The 16,657-nt window shown below is 48.1% G+C and overlaps 1 protein-coding gene across 3 annotated transcripts in view; it reads left to right on the forward strand.

Moving 5' to 3' along the window:
• The window catches only part of LOC116979221 (short transient receptor potential channel 5-like), a 76,953-nt gene that overhangs the window by 20,579 nt on the left and 39,717 nt on the right, over window positions 1-16,657 (forward strand). The window lies entirely within an intron of this gene.

Below are 16,657 nucleotides of genomic sequence, written 5' to 3' on the forward strand. Positions count from 1 at the left end.
CATTGGTCAATGGTTATGGTCATTGGTCAATGGTCATTGGTCAATGGGCAATGGGCAATGGCCATTGGTCAATGGTCATTGGTCAATGGGCAATGGGCAATGGCCATTGGTCAATGGTTATGATCATTTGTCAATGGTCAATGGTCATTGGTCAATGGTCAATGGGCAATGGTCATTGGTCAATGGTTATGATCATTGGTCATTGGTCAATGGTCAATGGGCAATAGTCAATGGTCAATAGTCAATGGTCATTGGTCAATGGTCAATGGGCAATGGCCAATGGTCATTGGTCAATGGTCAATGGGCAATAGTCAATGGTCAATGGTCTATGGTCATTGGTCAATGGGCATTGGTCAATAGTCAATAATTAATAGTCAATGGTCAATGGTCAATGGTCAATGGTCAATGGTTATGATCATTGGTCATTGGTCAATGGTCATCGGTCAATGGTCATCGGTCAATGGTCTATGGTCATTGGTCAATGGTCAATGGTCAATGGTCATTGGTCATTGGTCAATAGTCAATAATTAATAGTCAATGGTCAATGGTCAATGGTCAATGGTCAATGGTCAATGTATAATAATCACTGGTCAATGCTCAATAGACCAATGGTCCTTTATTATCATGTGTACTGAGCTACAGTGAAATTTGATTTACCATACAGTCATACCAAAAAAAACAACAAGATACAAAACTACGTAAAGATTAAACATAAACAGCCACCACAGCAGCACGTGAGAATCCCTAGGGCACACAGCATCAGCGGAGACCCACAGCTATCAGTTCAATGTCCGGGCCACACACACACACACACACACGCTCCTTCACCGTGATGTAACCAGAGTTGCACCGACCGCTGTCACTCTCCCTGCAGTCTCTGTCTGTCCAAACAGTCGTAAAGTCGCCCACACTCGCACCAGACTTCAGGACACTTCCGTGGTGCGACGTCCCAGCAACATCGAGACCACCGGACTCACGGCAATCCCTCCGAATCCCCACCAGCGCAGGCAGCATCCATCTTGCTTTCGGTGACCTCACTGCGACGGAAGGCGAATAACCTTTACCCTCCTCCTTTTCTCCCGCGGTCGGGACGATCTAAACATCCGCAGTCGGCGATCGAAGCCCCCCGCTGTCGGCGATCGGAGATCAGAGCCCCCCCGCAACGGGGAGATCGATGGCTCCCGCAATTGGGACGTTCGAAGCTCCTGCAGCTGGAGCCCCCGAAGCAGATCCCTAACAAAGGGACCGCCAGCTCCACGATGTTAGGCCGCAGTACGGACGGAGATACGACATGGTCAATGGTCAATGGCCAATGGTTCAATGGTTAATGGTCAGTGGTTAATGGTTCATTGGCAATTATTAATGGTCAATGATCAATGGTCAGTGGTTAATGGTCAATGGTTTCTTTATCATCACGTGTACCATAGTCATAGAGTGATACAGTGTGGAAACAGGCCCTTTGCCCCAACTTGCCAACATGTCTCAGCTACATTAGTCCCACCTGCCCGCGCTGGGTCCATATCCTTCTAAACCTGTCCTATCCATGTACCTGTCTAACTGTTTCATAAATATCGGGATAGTCCCTGCCCCAACTACCTCCTCCGGCAGCTTGTCCATACACCCAGGTACAGTGAAATACATTTTTTACATACAGATCCGCAAGACTTATCGCCGAACATAAGCACAATCACCCCTGTAAGTACAGTAGGCACAGAGCAGCCCACTGAGTCCATATAGGAGCAGGGAGGTTCTACTGCAGTTGTACAGGGTCTTGGTGAGGCCACACCTGGAGTATTGCGTACAGTTTTGGTCTCCTAATCTGAGGAAAGACATTCTTGCCATAGAGGGAGTACAGAGAAGGTTCACCAGACTGATTCCTGGGATGTCAGGACTTTCATATGAAGAAAGACTGGATAGACTCGGCTTGTACTCGCTAGAATTTAGAAGATTGCGGGGGGATCTTATAGAAACTTACAAAATTCTTAAGGGGTTGGACAGGCTAGATGCAGGAAGATTGTTCCCGATGTTGGGGAAGTCCAGAACAAGGGGTCACAGTTTAAGGATAAAGGGGAAATCTTTTAGGATCGAGATGAGGAAAACATTTGTCACACAGAGAGTGGTGAATCTCTGGAATTCTCTGCCACAGAAGGTAGTTGAGGCCAGTTCATTGGCTATATTTAAGAGGAAGTTAGATGTGGCAGGTACAGGATACTGAGTTGGATGATCAGCCATGATCATATTGAATGGCGGTGCAGGCTCGAAGGGCCGAATGGCTTACTCCTGCACCTATTTTCTATGTTTCTATATACAAGAGGCAATATTTGCCTTGCCTTGGCATGTGCCTTAATGCCATTGGCATGCAAAGGGATCTTGGAGTCCACAGCCATAGCTCACTGAAGGTGGCAGAGCAAGTAGATAGGGTGGTTAGGAAGGCGTATGGTATGCTTGCCTTCATTAGTGGGGGCATTGAATATATGAGCCTGGAAGTCTTGTTGCAGCTCTATAGGACGTTGGTTAGGCTGCATTTGTAGTATTGCGTGGCATTTCCGTTCCTGTACTGTACTGTTCTATGGTGGACCACAAAGTGCTGGAGTAACTCAGCGGGTGAGGCAGCATCTCTGGAGAGAAGGAAGGGTCTCGACCCGAAACGTCGCTCATTCCTTCTCTGTCTCACTCGTTGAGTTACTCCAGCACTTTGTGTCTGCCTTCTATTTAAACCAGCATCTGCAGTTCTTTCAGACACGTACTGTGCTGTTCTATGTTCTATGTTCTAAAAGCAATACTTGCTGGCACATCTAGACTTTTTTTGGTCTGCGTAATGTTTTGTTATGCTTTATGTGGTGGGACTTAGATAAGGAAAGTTAAAAAAAACTGAGCCCACTTGGTACGAAAGCAGAACATGGAAATATTAGAATGATGGAAATACCAAAGGATATTCAGTTGAGTGCAAGGGCTGAAAGAATGGAACAGGGGAACGCTTGTTCTTGTTTTAGATTTAGTTTAGTTTAGAGATACAGCGCGGAAACAGGCTTTCGACCCACCGAGTCCGCACCGACCAGTGATCCCCGCACACTAACGCTGCCCTACATACACTAGGGACAATTTTATATTTACAAAAAGCCAATTAACCTACAAACCTGTACGTCTTTGGAGTGTGGGAGGAAACCGAAGCACCTGGAGAAAACCCACATGGTCACGGGGAGAACGTACAAACTCCGAACAGACAGCACCCGTAGTCAGGATGGAACCAGCATAGACAATACGCAGTAGGTGTAGGAGTAGGCCATTCGGCCCTTCGAACCAGCACCGCCATTCACCGTGATCATGGCTGATCATCTGGAAATACATGGATTTACTTGGTGTGGGAACTGGAAGGGGGGTCTACTTCACCTATAAATGTTAAACGTCTGATGGGAAAGCAATTGGGAATGGTCTATTCTTGTGGTACATCACCAACTTGTCCTGCTGATAATTTCAGATTTAATTGGGAATGAAATTGGACCCCAGCGCACCCGATTTCCATAAATTGAAACAGCAAGCACCAAAGTTGGGGCTAGAATTTTGAGCATCTCTGGAAACAGAATTTGGTTTGGCTAGATGAACGAATTAACTAATCAATCAATTAATTAATTAATTAATTAATTCATTAATTGATTACCGGGCAAATGAATGATTGAATGAATGAATCGATGAACCAATGAATGAATGAATGAATGAATGAATGAATGAATGAATGAATGATTGAATGAATGAATGAATGAATGAATGCAAGGTATGCAAAGCCTCACTACATAAAGGGCGCCGACAATGTTACAAAGTATCCCACGCCGGGTCTTCCTATGTTCATCTCGTGGTGGTTTCTCTTTTGTTCTCTCCGCCACACACTGCAGCCCCCCCATGCACGCCGGATCCTCCTTTCCTTTTTGCCCTATGTACAGAGATACAGTAACATGTTATCCAGTGGTGTAGCTGGTAGAACCATTGCCTCACAGCACCTGAGACCTGAGCACGATACTGACCTCGGGTGCTGTCTGCGTGGAGTTTGCACGTTCCTCGTGTGGGTTTTCTCCAGGTGCTCTGTTTTCCACCCACATCCCAAAGATGTGCGGGTTTGTAGCCTAATTGGCCTCCATAAAATAATGCCCCTCATGTGTCGGCAGTGGATGAGAAAGTAGGATAATGTAGAACTAGAGTGAATGGAGACCGTTGGTCAGCGTGGACTCAGTGAGTCGAAGTGTCTGATTACGTGCTGTAGCTCTAAACTAAACTGGGGCAGTGGTGCAGGGATAGAGTTGCTGCCTCACAGTTCCAGAGAATTGGGTTCCATCCTGACTACGGGTGCTGTCTGTACGGAGTTTGCACGTTCTCCCTGTGACCACGTGGGTTTTCACCACGTGCAAACTCCGTACAATAGACAATAGACAATAGGCGCAGGAGTAGGCGTGTGTTGCCGCGTGTACCCCGTGTACCGACATGCGGTGAAAGGTTACGCTTGCATGCTATGCAGTCAAATCATATATACATGCACACAGTGCCTTTACTACATAAAGTTTGGGACAAAGACCCATCATTTATTTATTTGCCTCTGTACTCCACAATTTGAGATTTGTAATAGAAAAAATCACATGTGGTTAAAGTGCACATTGTCAGATTTTATTAAAGGCCATTTTTATACATTTTGGTTTCACCATGTAGAAATCACAGCAGTGTTTATACATAGTTCTCCATCCATTTCAGGGCACCATGGTGAAACCAAAATGTATAAAAATGGCCTTTATTAGAATCTGACAGTGCACTTTAACCACATGTGATTTTTTTTTCTATTACTATTTTTTCTATTACAAATCTCAAATTATGGAGTATAAAGGCAAATAAATAAATGATGGGGCTTTGTCCCAAACATTATGTACATACACGTGTACACATAAAGAACAAACAAATGATAATAGTGTTAAGGGGCTGTCCCACTTGGGTGACCTAATCCGCGAGTTCAGAAGAGTGTCTTCGCCCTTCAAGCTCGAGGGCACTCACCCGGAAAACCTCGAGCTGGATCGACCCGTCCGCGTTGAAACCGCGAGCTGGATCGACCGACCGCACACACACACACATCGCAAAGGCGGGGGCCAGGGAAAGCGGGGGAGCGGTCTGAAATTCACACCCCCGATAAAGAGGAAGGTAAAACGGCTGAACAGTGTACGGTAAGTCCTTTAGAGAGCGCGCGGGGGGGGAGGGAGAGAAGGGGGGGAGAGAAGGGGGGGAGAGAGAAGGGGGGAGGAGAGAAGGGGGGGAGAGAGGAAGGGGGGAGAGAAGGGGGGGGAGAGAAGGGGCAGAGGAGGGAGAGAGAAGGGGGGGAGAGAAGGGGGGAGAGAGAAGGGGGAAGAGGGGGGAGAGGAAGGGGGGGAGGAGAAGGGGGGGAGAGAAGGGGGGAGAGAGGGGGGGAGAGAAGGGGGGAGAGAGGGGGGAGTGAGAAGGGGGGGAGAGAAGGGGGGGAGAGAAGGGGGGAGAGGAAGGGGGGGAGAGGAAGGGGGGGAGAGAAGGGGGGGAGAGAAGGGGGGAGCAGAGAAGGGGGAGAGAGAAGGGGGGAGACGAGAGAAGGGGGGAGAGAAGGGGGGAGGGAGAGAAGGGGGGAGAGAAAGGGGGGGAGAGAGAAGGGGGGGGAGAGAGAGGGGGGGGAGAGAAGGGGGGGAGAAGGGGAGAGAAGGGGGGGAGAGAGAAGGGGGAGGAGAGAGAAGGGGGGGGAGAGAAGGGGGAGGGGGGAGAGAGAGAAGGGGGGGAGAGAGAAGGGGGGAGAGCAAGGGGGGGGGAGAGAAGGGGGGGGAGAGAAGGGGGGGGAGAGAGGGGGGGAGAGAGAAGGGGGGGAGAGAAGGGAGAGAGGGGGGGAGAGAGGGGGGGAGAGAGGGGGGAGAGAAAGGGGGGAGAGAAGGGGGGCGGGGAGAGAAGGGGGGAGAGAGAAGGGGGGAGGAAAGAGAGAAGGGGGGAGAGAAGGGGGGGGGAGAGAAGGGGGGAGAGAGAAGGGGGGGGGGGGAAGAGAAGGGGGGAGAGAAGGGGGGGAGAGAAGGGGGGAGAGGGGGGGGAGAGAAGGGGGGGAGAGAGGGGGGGAGGGAGGGGGGGGGAGAGAAGGGGGGGAGAGAGAAGGGGGGGGGAGAGAAGGGGGGGGGGAGAGAAGGGGGGGGAGAGAAGGGGGGGGGGGGAGAGAAGGGGGGGGAAGAAGGGGGGGAGGAGAAGGGGGGGAGAGAAGGGGGGGAGAGAAGGGGGGGAGAGAAGGGGGGAAGAGGGGGAAGAGGGGGGGAGAGAGGGGGGGAGAGAAGGGGGGAGAGAAGGGGGGAGAGAGAAGGGGGGAGAGAAGGGGGAGAGAAGGGGGAAGAGGGGGGGAGAGAGAAGGGGGGAGAGAGAAGGGGGGAGAGAGGGGGGGGGAGAGAAGGGGGGAGAGAGAAGGGGGGAGAGCAGGGGGGAGAGAGAAGGGGGGAGAGAAGGGGGAGAGAGAGATGGAAGGGGAGAGAGAAGGGGGGAGAGAGAAGGGGGGGGAGAGAAGGAGGGGAGAGAGAGAGAGAGGGAAGGGGAGAGAGAAGGGGGGAGAGAGAAGGGGGGAGAGAAGGGGGGGGGGGAGAGAGAAGGGGGGAGAGAGAAGGGGGGAGAGAGAAGGGGGGGGAGAGAAGGGGGGGGAGAGAAGGGGGGAGAGAGGGGGGGGAGAGAAGGGGGAGAGAGAAGGGGGGAAGAGGGGGGGAGAGAGAAGGGGGGGAGAGAGAAGGGGGGGAGAGAAGGGGGGAAGAGGGGGGAGAGAGAGAAGGGGGGAGAGAGAAGGGGGAGAGGGGGGGAGAAGGGGGGGGAGAGAAGGAGGGGCAGAGAAGGAGGGGGAGAAGGAATGGAGACACATTTAAGAAGTATAATAAAGTTTAGCGGGCATTTTACCTACCGGTAGGTTTTTCCTGGTACTGAAAACTCAATTGAGCCAATTAAAAGCCCGGTCAGCGAAGGAGATTGCCTACGGCTGCCCTCGACTGCCTGTAACTAAATAGAGACCCCACTCCACTGCACTGCGAGTCAAAACGAACCGTGCCGACCAATTTTTACGCGCGGAAAATATTTCAACATGTTGAAATTTTTTCTGCGACCTAGCGAACTTCTCTCGAGCATGAAGGAGAGTTCTAGCAACCTCATAGGACCTCCTAGGACATGTTGTCACTTGCGGGCAGAGCAACAAGGCAAATTCCTTGTATGTGAATACTTGGCCAATAAACTTATTCATTCATTCATTCATTCAGCTCATGTCAGGACCGTTCAGTAGTTTGATGACTGCGGGGAAGAAGTGTTACATGCTTTCAAGCGTTTGTGTCATCTGACCGACGGAACAGGGGAGAAGAGGGAGTGACAGGGGTGAAAATGGTCCTCGATAATGTTGGCTGCTTTCCCGAGGCAGCGTGAAGTGTAGATGGGGACAATGGCGGGCGGGGGGGGGGAGAAATAGTTTGTGCAACATACTGGGCTACATCCACAATGTTGCAATCTCCTGCCAAACCAAATTAACAAAGGCAGTGGACAATAAATGTTTAGCTTAGTTTAGAGACACAGCATGGTACAGGCCCTTCAGCCCGCAGAGTCCATGGCGACCATCGATCACCTGTTTGCAATAGGCAATAGACAATAGGCGCAGGAGTAGGCCATTCGGCCCTTCGAGCCAGCACCACCATTCAATGTGATCATGGCTGATCACCCCCAATCAGTACCTCGTTCCTGCCTTCTCCCCATATCGCCTGACTCCGCTATTTTTAAGAGCCCCATCTAGCTCTCTCTTGAAAGTATCCAGAGAACCTGCCTCCACCGCCCTCTGAGGCAGAGAATTCCACAGACTCCCCACTCTCTGTGAGAAAAAGTGTTTCCTCGTCTCCGTTGTAAATGGCTTACTCCTTATTCTTAATCCGTGGCCCCAGGTTCTGGACTCCCCCAACATGGGGAACATATTTCCTGCTTCTAGCGTGTCCAAACCCTTAACAATCTAACACTAGTTCTATGTTATCCCCCTTTCTCATCCACTCCCTACACCCTAGGGGCAATTTACAGAAGCCAATTAACCTACAAACCTATGTGTTTTTGGAATGTGGGAGGGTCATACAGCAACATATAACATTCTTAAGGGATTGGACAGGCTAGATGCAGGAAAAATGTTCCCGATGTTGGAGGAGTGCAGAACCAGGGGTCACAGTTTAAGAATAAAGGGTAGGCCATTTAGGACTGAGATGAGGAAAAACCTTATCGCCCAGAGGGTTGAGAATCTCCGTGGGAATTCTCTGCCACAGAAGGCAGTGATGGCCAATTTCACTGGATGTTTTCAAGAGAGAGTTAGATATAGCTCTTAGGGCTTACAGAATCAAGGGATATGGGGAGAAAGCAGGAACGGGGTACAGATTCTGGATGATCAGCCATGATCATATTGAATGGTGGTGCTGGCTCGAAGGGGCATCAGATTTGGCAGCATTTTCAAAGTCTAGTTCACGCTTTAGGTCTAATGAAAGCCACCTAATCCAGGCAAACGCTCAGAATGCATGAGTTAAGGTGATAATTTTCCTTCTTTGAAGGATGTTTATGTTATAAGTGTACAATTAGACCATTTGGCCCATCAAGTCTCCTCCGCCATTCAATCATGGCTGATCTATCTTTGCCTCCTAACCCCATTCTCCTGCCTTCTCCCCATAACTTCCGACACCCGAACTAATCAAGAATCTGTCAATCTCCATGTTAAAAATATCCACTGACTTGGCCTCCACAGCCTTCTGCGGCAATGAGTTCCACAGATTCACCACCCTCTGACTAAAGAAGTTCCTCCTCTTCTCCTTGACGATGTTAACAAAACAGTTGGGGTTTGACAAAAAGTCCTCTCTAATAACTTTCTCAGCAGCTAATCTTTCCAATTCTTTTAATTGAATTCAAATTCCCAGCCTGCTGCTGTGTGATTTGCACAAATGCTCTCTGGACCTCGAATGGAGTAATTAGAATTTTTAAGAAATCAAATGCATCAAATTGGTTGAATATAAAATTAGCGGCTCGAATCCCACAATACTTGCTCTGTTCATTATAATCTCTGCTATTGTATGATTTGAATATTGCCGAAGAAGGATTATGACCCTGTTCAATGGATCAGCAATATAAATGCATTTATGCAGCTTTTTCGCATTGTTTTTCACACTGAAAGCTGTCAGGATGTCTTAGTAATTCTGCTGGGAAAGGAGGAACTGGTTGGCAACGTGTATACGACACATCCTACTAATTTAGTGTGAGGAAGCAGGACCTCATGGTGGCGCAGCGGTAGAGTCGCTGCCTTACAGCCCCAGAGACCCCAGTTCGATCCTGACTACGGGTGCTGTCTGTACGGAGTTTATACGGGTGCTGTCTGTACGGAGTTTGCACGCGTGCTGTCTGTACGGAGTTTGTACGGGTGCTGTCTGTACGGAGTTTGCACGGGTGCTGTCTGTACGGAGTTTGCACGGGTGCTGTCTGTACAGAGTTTCCCCATGACTTGCGTGGGCTTTCTTCAGGCGCTACAGTATCCTCCCACATCCCGAAGACTTGCCGGTTTGCAGGTTAATTGTCCCTAGTGTGCGTAAGGAGCGAATGAGAAACTGGGATAACATCGATCTAGTATGAACAGACGATCGACGGTCGGCATAGACTCAGTGGGCTAAAGGGTCAGGCAGCATCTCTGGAGAAAATGGATGGGTGACGTTTCGGGTCCTGATCCGAAACATCGCCCATCTTTTTTCTCCATAGATGCTGCCTGACCCGCTGAGTTACTCCAGAACTTTGTGTCTATCTTTGCTATAAACCAGCATCTGCTGTTCCTTGTGAGCCATGCTGCATGTCCAAAGAAAAGCCGTCGTCCTTTCTAACGTGATTCACTACAAACGTGATTCAACTAATGAACAGCATTAGCGTAAATTGTCCATTTTCACTCTATGATACACAACACCCTGCAGATCCACATCGATGATAAATTAGTAAATTCTCAATGATCTCAGGCCAAAATGCCTGCAGTGGATTTTCAAAGTCAAAGTCAATGTCAATTTTACTGGTCACATGCACCCGAAGGTGCAGTGAAATGAATTTGCCAGCAGCGATACACTTAAAAAGAACACGCAATACACAATAAGATTTAACACAAACATCCACCACAGCATTGTTCACTGCTTTGGAAGGCACAAAGTTTCAGCCAGGCCTCCTCGTTTTGAGTAAACAACTAGGGCCGCATTGCGGAGCCATTTAGTGACCCATATACTCCAGATTTCTAGCATTTATTGTTCATTATTCAAAGCAATCATCTTTAATATGTGTGGTGGTAACAGCACTGTCGACAAATGATGCATAACGTATGAGCAATAACAAAGATATATGCAAGGGAATAAAAGTTTTGCCTTGTATAACCGTGCACAGTATTTTAGAACGAGTGTAGATATAACATATTTTCTCCCAAGAAAACTCAGTACAGTTCCCCAGCTATGAATTTGAAGTCCTTCGTTCTAGTCTCCCCTTCAAATTATGCTTGAAAGTTCATAAGGGTTTAAGAGCAGAATTAGGCCATTCGGTGAATCATGTCTCCTCCGCCATTCAATTGTGGCTGATCTATCTTCTCTCTCAACCCCAATTCTCCTGCCTTCTCCCCGTAACCCCTGACACCCGTACTAATCAAGAATCTATCTATCTCTGCCTTAAAAAATATCCACTGACTTGGCCTCCACAGCCTTCTGTGGCAATGAATTCCACAGATTCACCAGCCTCTAACTAATGAAATTCAAAGGTTCTTTATTAGTCACATACACCAATTGGTGTAGTGAAATGCCGATTTCCATTGCAGCACGCAAAAAAGAATACAACATAACAATAATAAAGAAATTTAAACATAGAAACATCCCCCTACAATGGTTCCCATTATGAGGGAAGGCACAAAGTCCAGTCCCCATCCCCATGTCCACCGATAGTCAGGCCTATTGAGGCCTCCGCAGTCGCCTTTACGGAGGCCTGATGTTCCAGGCCCTTCTCGCTGGATGATGGTGCTCCGGCGTCGGGAGAATCCTCTCAGCGACTTGGGACACCTGGAACGGCCGCTTCCTTACCCGAAATTCCGCCTCATCTCCTTCGTAAAGGAACATCCTTTAATTCTGAGGCTATGACCTCTGATCCAAGACTCTCCCACGAGTGGAAACCTCCTCTCCACATCCACTCTATCCAGGTATTTCACTATTCGGTATGTTTCATGCATGTGTCCTGTACTGGCTAATCTATATTATAGTTTTAAATCCTCAACATTATTTGTAATACCCTCAACATTATTTTTAATTGTAATTAAAAAAAATATTTTAAATAAAATTTTGTCCAATCTACCAAAATGTTTTGTCAACAAGAAACAAAAAATAGTGCAGAGGTATCTCAGAGATGTTTTTAGTTTGATTTTGTGTTTAGTATATTGTCACGTGTACCAAGGTACAGTGAAAAGCTTTTGCTGCGTGCTAATCAGTCAGCGGGAAGACTGTGCACGGCTCGATTGTAATCCTGTATTGTCTTTCCGCTGACTGGTTAGCATGCAACAAAAGCTTTTCACTGTCTCTTGGCACACGTGACAATAAACCAAACTCAAAATCAAATCTCTGAGATATGCCTATAGCATATTGTTTCTTGCCAACCTTATGCAGATGTGTCTTCAGAGGGCTTTAGGGGGTCATGGTGGCACAGTGGTAGAGTTGCTGCCTTACAGTGCCAGAGACCCAGGTTCGATCCTTACTACAGGTGCTGCCTGCACCGAGTTTGCACACTATTCAAGTGACTGTGTGGGTTTTCTCCAGGTGCTCTGGGTTTCCTCCCACACTCCAAAGACGTACAGGTTTGTAGGTTAATTGGCTTCGGTAAAAGTGTAAATTGTCCCTAGTGCGTGCAGGATAGTGCTAGTGTACGGGGTGATTGCTGGTCGGCACGGACTCAGTGGGCCGAAGGGCCTGTTTCCACGCTGCATCTCCACAATAAAACTAAAGGTAAAAGAGTGGAGATGTAGCATATTTTCTCCCGTGAAAAGGCAGTACATTCCCATGGTTGCAACCTGGCAAATGAAGATCAGTGAGTTACACTCACTCTGCATGTAGATGTTCATGAGATCTACAACAACTCCAGATCATTTATGGTGAACTACTGACTTAGCAAGGATCGTTGGTACTATTCACCCAAATGACCATCAAACACGAAGATAGACACAAAAAGCTGGAGTAACTCAGCAGGACAGGCAGCATCTCTGGAGAGAAGGAATGGGTAACGTTTCGGGTCGAGACCCTTCTTCAGTCTGAATTCTTCTCGAGTCTGAAGAAGGGTGTCGACCCGAAACATCGCCCTTTCCTTCTCTCCTGTCCCGCAGAGTTACCCCAGCATTTTGTGTCTATCTTCGTGTTTGATGGTCATTTTCGGTGTAATCCAGCATCTGCGGTTCCTTCCTGCACTTACTGTCAAACAGATTGTGATCAGGAAGGGCATGAACTAATTGAGTACAAGATTTGATGGATTATCAATGTCAACACTTTGACAAATCAAGCACAATCAATATTATCGGCAATTTTAGACAATTCATTAATCACTTGGAAGAAAAATTCTATACCATTCACGACACGCCCAATTCAGAAACGCCTATATGCACGCTGCTGGTACCTATTATTGGCCAGATGATATACACTAACATGGACGGCACGGTGACGCAGTGGTAGAGTTGCTGCCCTTACAGCGCCCGAGACCCGGGTTCGATCCTGACTACGGGTGCTGCCTGTACAGAGTTTGACCAACGTGGGTTTTCTCCGAGATCTTCGGTTTCCTCCCGCACTCCAAAGACGTACAGGTTTGTAGGTTAATTGGGTCGGTTTAAAACAAAATCTCTCTACTTTGTGTGGGATAGCACTAGTGTGTGGGGGTTGCTGGTCGGTGCGGACTGGGTGGGCCGAAGGGCCTGTTTCCTTGCTGTATCTCTAAACTAAACGACAGATGGCACAATGGGCTAAGTGTTCGGCTGGCAACCGGAAGGTAGCTGGTTCGAATCCCGCTTGGAGTGCATACTGTCGTTGTGTCCTTGGGCAAGACACTTCACCCACCTTTGCCTGTGTGTGTGAATGTAATTATGTGAAGCACTTTGGGGTCAATGCAAGTTGACTAAAAATGTGCTATATAAATAAAGAAATTTAATTTTAAATTTAATTTAATTTAAACTAAATGTCCATGTTCTTCACAGCTCAAGAATCATGTTGCACAGGTTTAAAAGGACATGCTAGGACAGGTTTAAAAGGACATGGGCCAAACGCAGGCAGGTGGGACTAGTGTAGATGGGGCATGTTGGGCGGAGTCCAAATGTTTTTTAAACATTGTGATGGTATCTGCCTCAACTACCTCCTCCGACAGCTCGTTCCATACATTTACACCCTTCGTGTAAAAAAAGTTGCCCCTCAAGTTCCTGTTAAATCCCCCCCCTCCCCCCCCCCCAACCTTAAACCTATGTCCTATGGTTCTTAATTCCACACAGTATGATTCTATGACTATATCTCTTAAGCCCACTGATTAGCCAGCATCACCTAAGATGTTATTGTATAAACATGGATTAAGGCTTTTAGCATCTAGAGGCATATTAAAATTTGCTAACTCCACCCTGCTTCCTTGTAAATATTTTGAATGTAACGTTGAAATTTTTGTTTAGAGATATAGCGCGGAAAAAAGGCCCTTCAGTTCAGTGACCAGCGATCGGCCAGCGATCCTCGCAAGCTAACATTGTCCCACACACACTAGGGACAATTTACAATTTTACCAAAGCCAATTAGCCTAGGAAGCTGAGTGCGGGAGGAAACCGGAGCACCCGGAGAAAACTCACGCAGGTCACGGGGAGAGCGTACAAAACTCCGTACAGACAGCATCCGTGGTCAGGATCGAACTCGGGCCTCTGGCGCTGTGAGGCAGCAACTCTACCGCTGCGCCACCGTGCCGCACCTTAATGTGGGTGGCAAATCTCAGCGGTGTCGATATTTTTCTGAAAAGATGGATTTGGTGACATCTCCCGGAACATAAGCAAGGGGTGGTTTAGACAGACCATGAAGAAGCTTCGATAAGGGTATGGCATATGGTCTCTGCAGTCTGCTGCTAGATTAAAGCCACATTCAAACCCATTCTAAAGACGTAAGTGTGTTTTGTTCCATTGTAAAATTCCCCGTGCGAGTGGGAAAAGGGACATGTGATGAGTATTGAGAGCAGATCCATTTTCTGCTTGATTTATCTGCAACGCTTCCCTCAGGGAGTTTGGCATCAATTTTCCCAGTGATAACATGTGTCTAGAGTTGGCAGGAATTGATTATTATCAGTAGGCATGAAGAAATGTTGCTGCCACCTCACACTCACAGGGTTTAGTTCAGAGATACAGCGCGGAAACAGGCCCTTCGGCCCACCGAGTCCGTGCCGACCAGCGATCCCCGCACACTAACACTATCTTACACAAACTAGAGCCAATTTACACTTTTTTTCATGCCAAGCCAATTAACCTACAAACCTGTACGACTCGGTTTAGTTTAATGTTGCGCTTTCCGAGGTACAGTGAAAAGCTTTTGTTGCGTGCTATCCAGTCAGCTGAAAGACAATACATGGTTACAATCAACCCATTCACAGTGTACAGATACATGATAAGGGAATAACGTTTAGCGCAAGGTAAAGCTATATCAACCATAGTCCACTTTTCACGAAAGTGGTGGATGATAGTTCAGGACTGCTCTCTGGTTGTGGTGGGATGGTTCAGTTGCCTGATACCAGCTGGGAAGAAACTGTCCCTCAATCTGGAGGTGTACGTTTTCACACTTCTGCACCTTTTGCCTGATGGGAGAGGGGAGAAGAGGGAGTGGCCTGGGTGCGACTCGTCCATGTTTACGCTGCTGGCCTTGCCGAGGCAGCGTGAGGTGTAAATGGAGACAATGGAAGGGAGGTTGGTTTGTGTGATGGTCTGGGCTGGGTCCACAATTCCTTGCAATTTCTTGCAGTCCTGGATGGAGTTGTTCCCAAACCGAGCTGTGATGCATCCCGATAAAATGTGTTCTGAGGTGCATCTTTGGAGTGTGGGGGGAAACCGGGGATCTAGGGAAAACCCACGCGGTCACGGGGAGAACGTGCAAACTCCGTACAGACAGCACCCGTAGTCAGGATCGAACCCGGGTCTCTGGCGCTGTGAGGCAGCAACTCTACCGCTGCGCCACCATGCTTCCATCCTTCCCATAGTTGGGACGACAGATGGCGCAGGGACGACAGATGGCGCAGGGACGACAGATGGCACAATGGGCTAAGTGTTCGGCTGGCAACCGGAAGGTAGCCGGTTCGAATCCCGCTTGGAGTGCATACTGTCGTTGTGTCCTTGGGCAAGACACTTCACCCACCTTTGCCTGTGTGTGAATGTGTGTGAGTGATTGGTGGTGGTCGGAGGGGCCGTAGGCGCAGATTGGCAGCCACGCTTCCGTCAGTCTGCCCCAGGGCAGCTGTGGCTACAGAAGTAGCTTACCACCACCGAGTGTGACTGAGGAGTGAATGAATAATCCGATGTAAAGCGCCTTGAGTATTAGAAAGGCGCTATATAAATCCCATCCATTATAGTTCCATCATTAATAATCCAAATTCATTAATAAATTTACTGTCAGTAAACCTTTTTAAATGATGCAGTCATTCTATATTCATATTTTTTCTTGCAACTGGAAAATGAGTAAGATGATTTAAATTAATTGAGATTTGTTAACGATTTGTGCATATTCATTATTTATATCTTGACATTGATTATATAAATCTTTAATGTTACAAATGCTGATAAATTGTTTGCTGTCATTACTCTGTGCCGACCTTTAGAGATACAGCACGGACGTAGGCCCTTCGGTCCATCTAGTCCATGCCGACCAGCGATCACCCCGTACACTAACACTATCCTGCACACACTAGGGACAATTTACACTTTTTTTTCCAAAGCCAATTAACCTACAAACCTGCACGTCTTTGGAGTGTGGGAGGAAACCGGAGCACCCGGAGAAAACCCGCGCGGTCACGGGGAGAACGTACAAACTCCGTACAGACAGCACCCGTAGTCAGGATTGAACCTGGAACTCTGGTGCTGTGAGGCAGTAAAGATACTGCTGCGCCACCGTGCCACCCCTGAAAACTCACAATAAGTGCCCAGAAACAAACATTGTTCTCGTCAACTGACATTGTACAAAGAAATAAAAATAACATTCTGCTAAATGTTTAGTTTAGAGATGTCGCACGTAAACAGGCCGTTCTGCCCATCCAGCCCGCACCGACCAACGATCCCCGCACATTCACACCATCCTACGCACATCAGGGACAATTTATACTTATACAAAGCCAATTAACCTACAAACCTGTACGTCTTTGGAGTATGATCGGAAACCGAAGATCTCGGAGAAAAAAAACCACAAGCGACGTGGGAGAAAGTACAAACTACGTACAGACAGCACCCGTAGTCAGGATCGAACCCCGGTCTCCTGTAAGGCAGCAACTCTACCGCTGCGCCACCGTGCCGCATGTGTTGTGTGGAAACCTGCAAGAAAGAGCCACTGTTCACAATCCCTTGTTAATGAGACCACATGCTTTGTCCTATGTGTGGTAAGCTAGC

The sequence above is a fragment of the Amblyraja radiata genome, chromosome 12 (assembly GCF_010909765.2).
Source record: "Amblyraja radiata isolate CabotCenter1 chromosome 12, sAmbRad1.1.pri, whole genome shotgun sequence".
Lineage (NCBI taxonomy): Eukaryota > Metazoa > Chordata > Chondrichthyes > Rajiformes > Rajidae > Amblyraja > Amblyraja radiata.